This window comes from Schistocerca piceifrons, chromosome 3 (assembly GCF_021461385.2).
Source record: "Schistocerca piceifrons isolate TAMUIC-IGC-003096 chromosome 3, iqSchPice1.1, whole genome shotgun sequence".
Lineage (NCBI taxonomy): Eukaryota > Metazoa > Arthropoda > Insecta > Orthoptera > Acrididae > Schistocerca > Schistocerca piceifrons.
In genome coordinates, this window is record NC_060140.1 from 132106277 (window position 1) to 132120082 (window position 13806).

Here is a 13806-nt window from a genome sequence, read left to right on the forward strand (position 1 = left end):
AATAAATGTTAAATAAAGTACATGAAAAATAATTAAGTTTTCGAAAAATACAAAAACACAGGAAAACTTGTGGATCAATTACAAACCACTTTCATGATAATGAAGTTGACAATCGTTACTTGTTGTGTCGCGTAGTAAATTTATAGAACGTATCGTGTTCTTTACTACATGGTGAAAGTGTATTATTCACCGAACTATTATAATGTCAAACACGTAGTATACACAATCGTTTTCTGACCGAAGGAAACTCGACGGTTTACCAGTGTGCACTGCACTATTACAGATAATTTTTACAACCAGTAAACTCTTGTACTGTTGTTTCAATAATCTAGTGAGAACATCTACGTCTAAATCTACATCTACTCATATACGCCGCAAATCACTGTATGGTACTTTGCACTACTACTGCTCCTTTCCTTTCGTGTTCCACGCGCAAATAAAGCGAAGGGAAAAATGGCACTCTGACTCCTTACGAGTAATAATTTGTCCTATTTTTGTGGCCCTTACGCGAAATGTACGATGGGCGTTCGATAAGTAATTCAACAAAATTGTTTTTCTCTCGGACAGTTTCGATTAAAAAAAAAAAAAATTCGGGATCTGTTGTGGGGTACTGGTACCTCTTCAGCCCATAGTTTCATGAAGTTCCGATAGGCGGCAGCGCTATACTTAACTTTCAATATGGCGTCTGTAACACGTTGCAAAGGAACAGTGATAAAGTAAGACTGACCTTGGGGTATTACTAAAATGTAGGAATGACGAAGTAATGTTTATCTTATGGGGAGAAGTATTCCAAATTTGTACCGCACTATTTGTCATGGCACTTTTATAAGCCTGTGTCCTTATTGACTGGACATGGTATTTTCCTTTTCGTGGGCGATGGAGGTAATGCGCGTTTTAATGGAACTAACGTGGTAATTTTACGCGCGCCCTTTGAGTAAACAGTCTGATTTACGAACTAGGAACATCCCTCAACTGCCGCTGGAGTGCGTTGCGATCGCGTAACCGCGTTGGGGCGTACGTACCGTGTGCACAAGTCGCATCGTTCCTGAGCGTTCAGCAGCGCGTTGAACTTGGCTCACTCAACGTTAACATTCGACAGCACGGTCCGTGTGTCGACGGCTTAAGGCCGTCGCATTGAAAGGAGATTATGTTGAAAAATAGGGTTTAGGGGAATAATATGATGTATTGGAATTCTGAATGAAAACAACCTGCTTTCAGAAAACATGTGTCGCATTACATATTGAACGCCCCCCTTATTTAAATGACGTGACGGTGTCTAGACGTTTCATTTTCTTGTTATGTAGCATTTATCAGCAGTTCAGTAAAGAGGCATTTCGTGTAGCGAGTGGACACACAGTCAAGATCGTTCTGAATTTCCTTAAAATCATCCCGCGTCAAAGTTCCATGCAGACAAAAGCATTGACAGTGAACAGTTTGTGTTTCAGAGCGTATCTGGTACATCATTTGAATATAACGAGGAAATTGGTGAGTGAGACTCGAATGCCGTCTCAAAAGGATTAACGTTCTGATAAAACGAATCATTCACAAGAACAGAATCATCTTCAGCGTTATGGTCGGAATCACTTGAAAACACTGGACCCTTCCGCTTCTTCACAGGTCTAATGATGTCACTGTCCAGAATTTATTTCACAGTCGTTCATTTCCTTCCGTTTTCTGAATAGTGCCGTCTCTAAGAGCAGGAGGACCTTTAGGAGGGAAATGATAAATTCTGGAAAGATTAGACCGCTTTAGCTGAAAGTCTTTATTTAGAGGCACGATCGGTTTCGCAGTATTTTAGCTGCATCATCAGGTACAATAAAATCAAGTCATGTTCAGACCGAAAGAAGAGAATGGGCTGACCCAACATTCATAACCGTTCTTTTTTGGATTTGAACATGACTTGATTTTATTGCACCCGATGATGAAGCTAAAATGCAGCGAACCTAGGTGTGCCAAGTCTTATAGTTATCTTTTCAACATGATATATCCAGGCTCCGGCAGCCATGATTTCAAAGTCTGCTGCGAAAGTAGTAATTCTGAAACTTAATTTCGTTCATCATATTAGATGATTCAGGAAAGCCTGCAGCTGTGTCATTCGTGGTTTAAATAGTGAAAACTGCCCAGTCACTCATTTTTTTATGCTTAGCACAACGCGTTGAGAGAATATACGCCAATTTTCAAGAGCATTTGCTTATATGCAAACAAATGCGCAAATAAGCTTGAAAATGAGAATAAATTCCTTAAACTCGTTGTACTAAGCATAAAAAAACTAACTCCTGCAGTTTTGACTATTTAAATCATTTAAAACTATTTGAAATATCAAAATACATTAAAATGCTCAATAATCGAAAAGTACATAAAGGCAATCTTGTTTGATACTACTGACGTAAACAACTAAATAGACGATCACAAGAGATGGCATCTACAGACAGCATGCAGAAAACAGTGTTACCTCGAGATCCGTCCGTAACGGATGGCGCACTAAACAAGTGTGTACTCAGGATCCGTCCGCAGTGTGTTAAGTTTCCCTGTGGTATAATTGATATTAGGTTCTTTCCTGTTGAGTATTCATCATTCTGAGTAACGTATAATTCTATCCGTCAAAACCGCTTGATTTTGTGCTCCAAGCAGATTGTGCAGAAAATATTGACGTAACAGGTGTTAGTTCTTCGAAATCTGAGGAGCTCCATTTTAAACAGCTCATCGTGATTGTTAGTGGCCGCGACTGTCGTGACAAAGGGAGTGAAGAAATGCGTCATGCTGAGAAACGACAACAGCACCAAGAAAGAGACGCTGCTGACATCGGCAGTTATCGCGTTACGTCGCAGCATGCGTAAATCCGTGTATCAGAACCACGATAGTAAAACATACCACTACTGTTATAATCCATTACATAATGCTGCCTGTCGACAAGTTTAGTGTTTGTTTGCCACCGACCCTAACTTCGGCCGAAATAACAACGCCGTGGCGCTTCCTCTTCTGTCGGCACGGTCTGGTCGTCAGCCGGTCTGGATGGACTTCGCGAGAACTGACAGGAGAATCGATGTTCCCTGTTACTTAACGGCTTGCCAGCGCGCAAACTTTGTCAGCTGCATGTGATGGTCAAGGTTTCATTTTTCTGACCGTCAACTAGGGCGTCCAATAAGCGGATGTACGTGTCGGCAAGGTTCTCCTAATCTTAAGAGGAGACCACGGCAAGTGCCATAAATCCGATTTCCCAGAAACTACGCTCAGTGGAAGAGAGCCAAAATAAACGAACACGTGTCCTGGCTTATCCGTAAATATTCGCCCTTTTCTCAAAGAACGGAGGTCAATGGTCTCGACGCAATTTAGATGCCTTTTAGCGCGCTATAACCTCAGTCCAATTGGTGGCATAGTGACTGGCATCACGGCCTCTCACTTCTGTGTCCCGTGTTCGAAACCCGATAATTTTTATTTGATTTTTTCATTTATCCGCACATAACCTTACAAGGTTACTAAATGAATTTTTCTTATCAGGTTAGAGAATACACATGCGTTACATTAATTGTAAAATTGCAGCTGGGTTTCACAATAAGAGTCACACATTTATTTTATATTGTATGTGTGTTTTGGTATTTTCTGGGGTTACAGACTTCTAAATTCTCATTCTTATCCTCCACTCTTATCAGTTGTTAATTATTATATTTTATTCAAATAGTTATTTTGAGGAAGATACGGTGCGTTTCCATTGAATGATACCGTTAGTAGACACATTGGAAACACAGAAATTCCAAATTTGCCACAGCGACATTTATTCATATGACTCTTACTCCAGAAAGACGCGTCGTTAACACTACCGACTATTTCACTTGTTAGCAATAATTTCACATCAAATCAAGCATCACTGAACGCTTCTCCGAAAACTGCCGCTTGCAACTGATTATGAATCAAGATACGCTACTGGAATTTCACCGAAAACAATTTCAATTAATTTTCCCACGGATTTATTAGTATTACTTTTTCTATTTGTAAATTTATTCACCAGACAGACAATTAGGAGACGAATGACAACGTTATTTAAATATGCACTGGAAAATATCCGTGTAGTAGTTTTCTATAGCCATTGGTAGATAAACGAAAAACAAAGATAAAAATAATGATCGGGTTTTGAACAAAATGCAAAATTGTGAAAATGCGGCAGTAGCCCTAAGCCCCTCTTCGGCTGGTCTATTTACTCGCTGAAAGGCACATAAATTACCTCCAAAACTTTGACCGTCGTTTTCTAAAAAACGGTTGAACGTAAACGGATAAGCTTAATTTGACCCATTTTCAACACGGTGGCAATTCTGGGAAATACGGGATATGACGCTTATGCACTATGTTAATCAGCATATTGATGGCTGCCGACCCCAGTACCTGCAGTTCACTTTCACTTTTATGCTCCGCAGGTCAGCTTAATGTGTGTGGAGGAGTGTTCCTTGTGTTCTACCATCATCCTTTCTTTTCCCATCACAAACTGGCACTGGTAAGACTCTGTATAAATCTACATCTACTTGCACTCTCCGCAACCAAGAACAACGTGCGAGGTGCAGGGTGCTTACAAGGGAACCTCCCCATCGCACCCCCCTCATATTTAGTTATAAGTTGGCACAGTGGATAGGCCTTGAAAAACTGAACACAGATCAATCGGGAAAACAGGAAGAAGTTGTGTGGAACTATGAAAAAATAAGCAAAATATACAAATTGAGTAGTCCATGTGCAACATAGGCAACATCAAGGACAATGTAAGCTGAGGAGCGCCGTGGTCCCGAGGTCACCCGATTCCTCCACAGGAAAACACGTCTGATATGTTCTATACGACACCGGTGACGGCATGTGCGTCACATGACAGGAATATGTTGTCGACCCACCTAACTTGCACACCTGGCGAATGGGTAAAAAGATTCTTCTACCTTGCCCGATTTAGGTTTTCTTGTGGATGTAATAATCACTCCCAAAAAAGTGATGAAAACATAAGAGTTTGTCACATAAACTGCAACAAATGACTGCAACAGTTTCACAGTCGCACAGTTTTCCCTGTGCTCTGTCAAAACATATGTTTTTTTACGTTTTCAAATGTTTCCGTGTTTAGACCGTCAAATCCTGCATATGTCCAAGCAAATCTGAAGATGTCCTGGAATTTTGGAGAGCGAAGTTGATTATGTGTGAGTGCCTGAACTTTGATAATTGTCTGAAAATAAAAAATTAAACTTTTCGCTCGAGAGAAGACTTGAACCAAGGACCTCTCGTTCCGCAGCTGCTCACGCTAACCACGGGACCACGGCGCTCGTAAGCTCACACTCCCCTTGATGTTGCCTACCTTGCGCATGGACTACTCAGTTTGTATATTTTCCTTATTTTTTTCATAGTTCCACACAACTTCTTCCTGTTTTCTCGATTGATCTGTGTTCAGTTTTACAAGGCCTATCCCTGTGCCAACTTATAACTAAATCTGAGGGGGGTGCGATGGGGAGGTTCCCTTGTTAGTATCGATGTTTGTGATTTTCTAATTTTCCATTCGTGTAGTGAGTGAGGAAAGAATGCGTGCCTATATGCCTCTGTACGCAACCTATTCTCTGTTGTTCTCAGGGCGAGATAAACGACGGTGGCAGCATAAACGTCGCACATTCGTGCAGCACTAGTCATGTTAATTCAACCAACAGGGTGTTGCGAGAAACGTGTCACCCTTCTTCCGAAGATGCTCATTTAAGTTCTTGGGGCACTCCTCTTAGATTCCGTATGGGCTGGCTATCTCACTCTGTTGCGAATGCTACCCCCAAGCTTGTCCCTGAATTCGTTGAAGGGTTGCTCCAACCCCTGCTTGATTTATTTATTTATTTATTTATTTATTCGAGTTAGCAGCATTCACCTGGGGATCTATGTACTGAGGTGACAAATGTCGTGAGTATAAAAGAGCATTGCATAGGCGGAGTTATCAATGGTATTCAGGTGATTCTCGTGAAAAGATTTCCTACGGGATTAAAGCCGCACTTCGGGACTTACGGCTTTGAACGCGGTATGGTAATTGGAGCTAGACGCATGGACATTTCGGAAATCGTTAGGGAATTACCCAGGGCGGTCCATTGATCGTGACCGGGCCAAGTATCTCACGAAATAAGCGTCAAACGAAAAAACTACAAAGAACGAAATTTGTCTAGCTTGAAGCGGAAACCAGATGGCGCTATGGTTGGCCCGCTAGATGGCGCTTATTTCGTGAGATATTTGGCCCCGTCACGATCAATGGACCACCCTGTATATTCTGAGATCCACAGTGTCAACAGTGTGCCGAGAACACCAAATTTCAGACAATACCTCGCATTACGGACAGCGCAGTGGCACACGGCCTTCACTTAACGTCCAAGACAGCGACGTTTGCGTTGAGTTGTCAGTGCTAACAGACAACAACCACTGCGTGAAATAGCCGCAGAAATCAATGTGAGACGTACGACGAACGTATCTACATCTACATCCATACTCCGCAAGCCACCTGACGGAGTGGGGCGGAGGGTACTTCGAGTACCTCTATCGGTTCTCCCTTCTATTCCAGTCTCGTATTATTCATGGAAAGAAGGATTGTGGTATGCCTCTGTGTGGGCTCTAATCTCTCTGATTTTATCCTCATGGTCTCTTCGCGAGATATACGTAGGAGGGAGCAATATACTGCTTGACTCTTCGGTGAAGGTATGTTCTCGAAACTTCAACAAAAGCCCGTACCGAGCTACTGAGCGTCTCTCCCGCAGAGTCTTCCACTGGAGTTTATCTATCAACTCCGTAACGCTTTCGCGATTACTAAATGATCCTGTAACGAAGCGCGCTGCTCTCCGTTGGATCTTCTCTATCTCTTCTATCAACCCCACCTGGTACGGATCCCCACACTGCTGAGCAGTATTCAAGCAGCGGGCGAACAAGCGTACTGTAACCTACTTCCTTTGTTTTCGGATTGCATTTCCTTAGGATTCTTCCAATGAATTTGTCTGGCATCTGCTTTACCGACGATCAACTTCATATGATCATTCCATTTTAAATCACTCTTAATGCGTACTCCCAGATAATTTATGGCATTAACTGCTTTCAGTTGCTGATCTGATATATTGTATATAAATGATAAGGGATCTCTCTTTCTATGTATTCGCAGCACATTACACTTGTCTACATTGAGATTCAATTGCCATTCCTTGCACCATGCGTCAATTCGCTACATATCCTCCTGCATTTCAGTACAATTTTCCATTGTTACAACCTCTCGATATGCCACAGCATCATCCGCAAAAAGCCTCAGTGAACTTCCGATGTAATCCACAAGGTCATTTATGTATATTGTGAATAGCAACGGTCCTACGACACTCCTGCGGCACACCTGAAATCACTCTTACTTTGGAAGATTTCTCTCCATTGAGAACGACATGCTGCGTTCTGCCACCTAGGAACTCTTCAATCCAATCACACAATTGGTCTGATAGTCCATATGCTCTTACTGTGTTCATTAAACGACTGTGGGGAACTGTATCGAACGCCTTGCGGAAGTCAAGAAACACGGCATCTACCTGGGAACCCGTGTCTATGGCCCTCTGAGTCTCGTGGACGAATAGCGCGAGCTGGGTTTCACACGACCGTCTTTTTCGAAACCCATGCTGCTTCCTACAGAGTAGATTTCTAGTCTCTAGAAAAGTCATTGTACTCAAACATAGTGTGTGTTCCAAAATTCTACAACTGATCGACGTTAGAGATGTAGGTCTATAGTTCTGCACATCTGTTCGACGTCCCTTCTTGAAAACGGGGATGACCTGTGCCCTTTTCCAATCCTTCGGAACGCTACGTTCTTCTAGAGACCTACGGTACACCGCTGCAAGAAGGGGGGCAAGTTCCTTCGCGTACTCTGTGTAAAATCGAACTGGTATCCCATCAGGTCCAGCGGCCTTTCCTCTATTGAGCGATTTTAATTGTTTCTCTATCCCTCTATCGTCTATTTCGATATCTACCATTTTGTCATCTGTGCGACAATCTAGAAAAGAACTACAGTGCAGTCTTCCTCTGTGAAACAGCTTTGGAAAAAGACATTTAGTATTTCGGCCCTTAGTCTGTGATCCTCTGTTTCAGTAACATTTTGGCCATAGAGCGTCTGGACATTTTGTTTTTATCCGCCTACCGCTTTGACATAAGACCAAAATTTCTTAGGATTTTCTGCCAAGTCAGTACATAGAACTTTACTTTCGAATTCATTGAGCGCCTCTCGCATAGCCCTCATCACACTACATTTCGCTTCGCGTAATTTTTGTTTGTCTGCAACGCTTTGGCTATGTTTATGTTTGCTGTGAAGTTCCCTTTGCTTCCGCAGCAGTTTTCTAACTCGGTTGTTGTACCACGGTGGCTCTTTTGCATCTCTTACGATCTTGCTTGGCACATACTCATCAAACGCATATTGTATGATGGTTTTGAATTTTGTCCACTGATCCTCAACACTATCTGTACTTGAGACAAAACTTGTGTTGAGCCGTCAGGTACTCTGAAATCTGCTTTTTGTCACTTTTTCTAAACAGAAAAATCTTCCAACCTTTTCTAATATTTCTATTTACGGCTGAAATCATCGATGCAGTAACCGCTTTGTGATCGCTGATTCCCTGTTCCTGTCCAGCTAGGACAGTGCGGCCGAATTTGTCGTTAAAGGGTTATGGCAGCAGACAACCGATGCGAGTGCCTTTGCTAACAGCACGACATCGCCTGCAGTTCCTCTCCCGGGCTCGTGACTGTATCGCTTTGACTCTACACGACTGTAAAACCGTGGTCTGGTCAGATGAGTCCCGATTTTAGTTGGTAAGAGCTGATTGCAGGGTTCGCGTGTGACACAGACGCCACAAAGCCATGGACCCTAGTTGTCAACAAGGCACTGCTCAAGTTGATAGTGGATCCGTAATGCTAATGGAATGTGAGGTGTGGTTACATGGAGTGGACTACGTCGTCTGATCCAACTGAATCGATCATTGCCTGGAAATGGTTTACGTTCGGCTACTTGGAGACCTTCTGCAGCCAATGATGGAATTTTTACGGACGACAGTGCGCTGCACTTGTTCACGATTGGTCTGAAAAACATTCTGGACAGTTCGAGCGAATGATTTCGCCATCCAGATCCCACCGAATATTTATGGTATATAAGCTAGAGGTCATATCGTGCACAAAATCCTGCGCTGGCTACATTTTCGCAAATATAAATGGCTTTAGAAGCAGCATGGTTCTGTATTTTTGCAGGGGAGTTCCAACGACTTGTTAAGTCCATGCCAGGTCAAGTCGTTGCACTACGCCGACAAAAGGAGGTCCCACATGGTAACCCATGACATTTATCACCTCAGTGTAGTAATCAGAAAATATTGCTTGAGCTCTTGTCAATGCCTTGTTCAAGGTCATCTGTCTGTATCGTCAAAGCAAGGTCATCAGCATATCTGAAACTTTCGCGTGTATTACGTCTTGGCTGATCATTTGTGTAAACTTCAAAGAGCACCGGTAACAATACACTCCCTTGGTTTATATCATTTCTTTTGTCCCTCCAAGGGCTGTCACTTGCTTGAAATTCAACACTGAATCTTCGATTGTCCAGTAAATTGGCAATTACTCTAGTAAAATCACGGTCCTGGGTTAGAGCAATTGTAGTGATCATCACCGCTTCATAAGAACTCCAAACACTACAGCAACACCCTTTAATTAGTCGCACTATTGTCCTCTAAGCGATCCCCTTTAATGATGTAATTGTCTTTCCTCGATCTGTTCTATTCGCCTTCAGGTGTTCGTTCTATTTCATCGCGCTAGTTAGTATATTGGCTGTAAGTATTTAAATACTCTGATGTGCTCTAGACCTTAGTCAGTAATCTTGTAATATTACCGATTTCTTTCTCTCCGTCATAGACATTATCACGTATCTGTCCACATTTAGAGAACGCTCTATTCATTACATCATTTCACCCTAGTGTTTTTCCGTTTCTTAATTATCTTCCAAGAAGGACATTCTCTTGTAGCTCGTAATTCTTTAATCGGTAACTGATTGAGGCATATACCGGAAGAAGTAATACGTTGTTAGTAGACTACTGAAACGTTACCTCTCGGACATTTTCTGTTAATCCCCTGTGTAATGGAACACGCTCTTCTCGCAGTACCTATTTATGACTCCAGGATGACTCCAAATCATTCGGCGAAGAACAGTCAAGGATTGATCTACGAAGGTTTTTCGTAGGCTGACACCTTCGTTACTGAAGTAATTTATTTGGAAGACTATTCAATGAATCAGACTGACATTTGTCCTTCTTTCAGCTTCTTTCATGTGGGAAGTAAAAACACCATCCTAAGGCTCTTTGAGCTTGTAGCGATCAGGTCGTTTACAGGTAACGGTCTTTCAAGACTGCCTTGGGATAGACCCGAAGCAGTTTCCACATTTTACGTTCAAGACTAACTTCTAAGAAGGGTTCCAGCCAGTCACAAATCTGATTCTGTATTCTACAAGCTCGTGTTTTGTTCACGTGATGACTGTAGAGAAATGTGTCATATGACTTCCGAAAGTCAAGAAACATGGCATGTGCTGAGTTTCGGTGGAATGCTGCTTGAGGTATATGGGTCGTAATTCTACCAGTTTTACTTCAGCAGCATTACTACATGACTACGATCGTCTGTGCCGTAATTTTTACTTCAAATTGAAATGTCACACATATTTTCCCAGTCGCTCGAGGCGCTTTGTAGTTCGAACGAGAAACTGCTAGACGCGAAGCAAGTTGGTTCTCACAGACTCCCGCCTGTCCGCGTTGCTGGCAAACGTTGCCAAGGTCGCCGAGGTCACAAAACCTACGATAAACATCTTTCCGATAGTGTAGGTAGTTCAGTTCCAATCTTGTCGGCGAATAAATGTTTCCTTTATTGATGACATAAAACATGTTTTCTTGTGACTTAACTAAATTCATTAAGTTGCTGCTGCCGGAGTTAGTTTACGTATACACGCACACGCGGCACACACACACACACACACACACACACACACACACACACACACACACACACAGACAGAGAGAGAGAGAGAGAGAGAGAGAGAGAGAGAGAGAGGGAGAGAGAGAGAGAGAGAGAGAGAGAGAGAGAGAGAGAGAGAGAACATTTTTTATTGATACTTCTGGTGCTTTGCAGCCTGTGCAAATTATGCGATCGTCATTGAGATTCAGAAATCGATAAAAGCTGTACGAAATGATATTTATTACAAATAAGGCAACCTTCAGCAGCGTTATAAAAATTAGTAAGTGGAAGTAGTAAATTATTTTTACTGTTGGTCCTTGCAGATAAAAATACAGCCACATTAAGTAACTCTTCCGTCACACATTGAGAGAATACTTCCATACTAAAAAATGAAAAACTCGCTGTGTTTGATCTGCTGCCATTGCTAACCGGTTTTTCGTTTAGAAGGTTGTCGTCAAGCAGGAATGGCTTTGGAAGTCGAACGCAAATTAAAATGCGATTAGAGCGACCACGATTCTACAGTTTTCTATCTTTAACATGCGGACAATTTCCATTTTAGCTCCTTCATTACTGATAGTGTATGTTCAGGAAGTCCATGACTGTGCGTAAACTTCGCGTAAACTCGTACACTAGAGCTTCACCGAAAGCACAGGTTGCACGTTGGGAAAAAGTCTCGTGTTCAGATGCATGAGACTTAGAACAGAACACTGGCTTTACTGTACAGCTACGTCCGTGTGCGCCCCCGGTATGGGGCAAGTTACTCATATTGGCGCCGCACAGTGGGCTAGATCGCTTCGCAACCTGGATATAACAGAAAAATGGATATAAAATCCTATAAAACTGTGCTCTTTTTAGATTCTTTGGATCGCTCATTAGGAATCGGATGTCGAAATTACAAATTTCAAAATGTCGGATCCATTTGGCGGATCAAAAATTATAAATTTAGCGGATTCAAGCAAAATTTCGCTGATAACAAATTAGAAGCCGAAACTGTCGTGTTGAAATGTTTTAGTCGTTATTGTATATTTTTTTATCTAAAACGTAACCACATTCGTCGCTTATGTCATTATTGCTTTCAGAAAAGTCGCTGCTGGGTTGTCAACCGGGAAATGGTTCGAAAAGCACATCTTTTATCTCAGGTGGCAGCTGTTTCTCTTCTTCAATTGCCATTTTCTGGAGACTCGAGATGAAAGGATCCATAGAGGCCAGAAGCTGATGGAATACGAGATGCATGGTTATCTCACTGGAATGTTTGTGTGTAAAGTCCCAGTAATACCAGGTGTCCTTATCCCGAGCTTCCTGCGCATCTTCAAATAGTCGACCAATTGGCAACAGGGCTGCTTCGGTTATGGCACATCAGTACATCAAAACTAAGTGGGCTTATGTCGGCATCGTGTATTATATAGCCGAATATTGTGGGTCCCGTGAATCTGGTCGAGAAGAAATGTGCCTTTCAGTTCTAGAGTTCTCTGTACAAAATTTGAATACTTCTGCAGCATTTCGCGAAGAAAGAAATATTACTCGGGGAAATTTTAATCTTGTAAAAAAAATTATTTGCGAAAAAAATTGATCGCAATTCGGAATAGCCCCCAAAGAATACTACCGAAAATACTAATTACTTCCATTTTAGTTTGAGATAATTGCAACAATGAAGGACGCATTTTTACCATGCGGCACTGCCGCTCGGTAGAGAAATTACCGTCCACTGAAACGAGCCGGCCGGTGTGGCCGAGCGGGTCTAGGCACTTCAGTTTCGAACCGCGCGACCGCTGCGGTCACAGGTTCGAATCCTGCCTCGAGCATGGATGCGTGTGATGTCCTTAAGTTAGTTAGGTTCAAGTAGTTCTAAGTTCTAGGGGACTGATGACCTCAGCAGTTAAGTCCCATAGTGCTCAGAGCCATTTGAACCACTAAAACGTTCAAATATACGCACACAGACGCATTTGAAATTGTTTAGTGTACTAAGATGACTGTTCGGAAAGTAAGGTCTGATCGGTCGTGAAATAGAAACCACAGTGAAAATTAAAAATGTTTTATTTGCAGGAGTTTGCTGCACATTCCAGCTAGTTCTCTACACAGTCGCCGCTTCGAGTTAGACATTTTTCGTAGCGTTTACCAGCTTTCCAATAGCGCCGTCATAGAAGGCAGCCGCCAATTCTCTACGCTGTTCTGCTGTTCATTTTCTGTGCCAATATGTTGTCTTCTTAGCCAGCGGTTCATGTGAGCAGAGAGATGAGCATCAGAGAGAGCCAAGTCCGGGCCGAAGAAGGAAATGGATCACATTTACGTTGTGTAGGGTTGCATGAAATCGTACGAAACCTCTCTACGGGCACCGATACTTGGAGGGAGACACTGCTATTCTAAGCATCTATACGTGCTAACTGTGTGCTAAGAACTGAAAATAGTCACGTGACGCGATCGACAGGCACATTAAAGACACAGCCTAACACATCTGTGCAAATTTTTCAATGTCGTTCTCGTTTCGTGACCGATCAGATCTTGCTTTCCGTATAACACGTGCATTAAAGTAGTAGAAGAGCCATTTAGGAGGGTAGACCCATACAGAGTAAATTTTGTAGCCAATGATTTCGGAAAATATTAGTAGCAGTTTAGTTTTAATTCCATATATGTCACTGCACCGGTTAAAAATGTCCTAAACAGCCTTTGGAGGCTATCCACCTTACTTTATCCTGACAACTAGGCAGCTGTAATATATTAAACAGGCTACACAAACAGTATCTGAAAACATCTGTCGTCGTCTGATTCACTGTATGGAATGACACTGCAGCACTGGGCAAGTATGCATCGGTGTAATTTAAAAAAAAA

The 13806-nt window shown here is 42.3% G+C and overlaps 1 protein-coding gene across 1 annotated transcript in view; it reads left to right on the forward strand.

The window, feature by feature from the left end:
- Positions 1–13806, forward strand: part of LOC124788464 (facilitated trehalose transporter Tret1-like) — a 109006-nt gene that overhangs the window by 65511 nt on the left and 29689 nt on the right. The gene's annotated exons all lie outside the window — the stretch shown is intronic.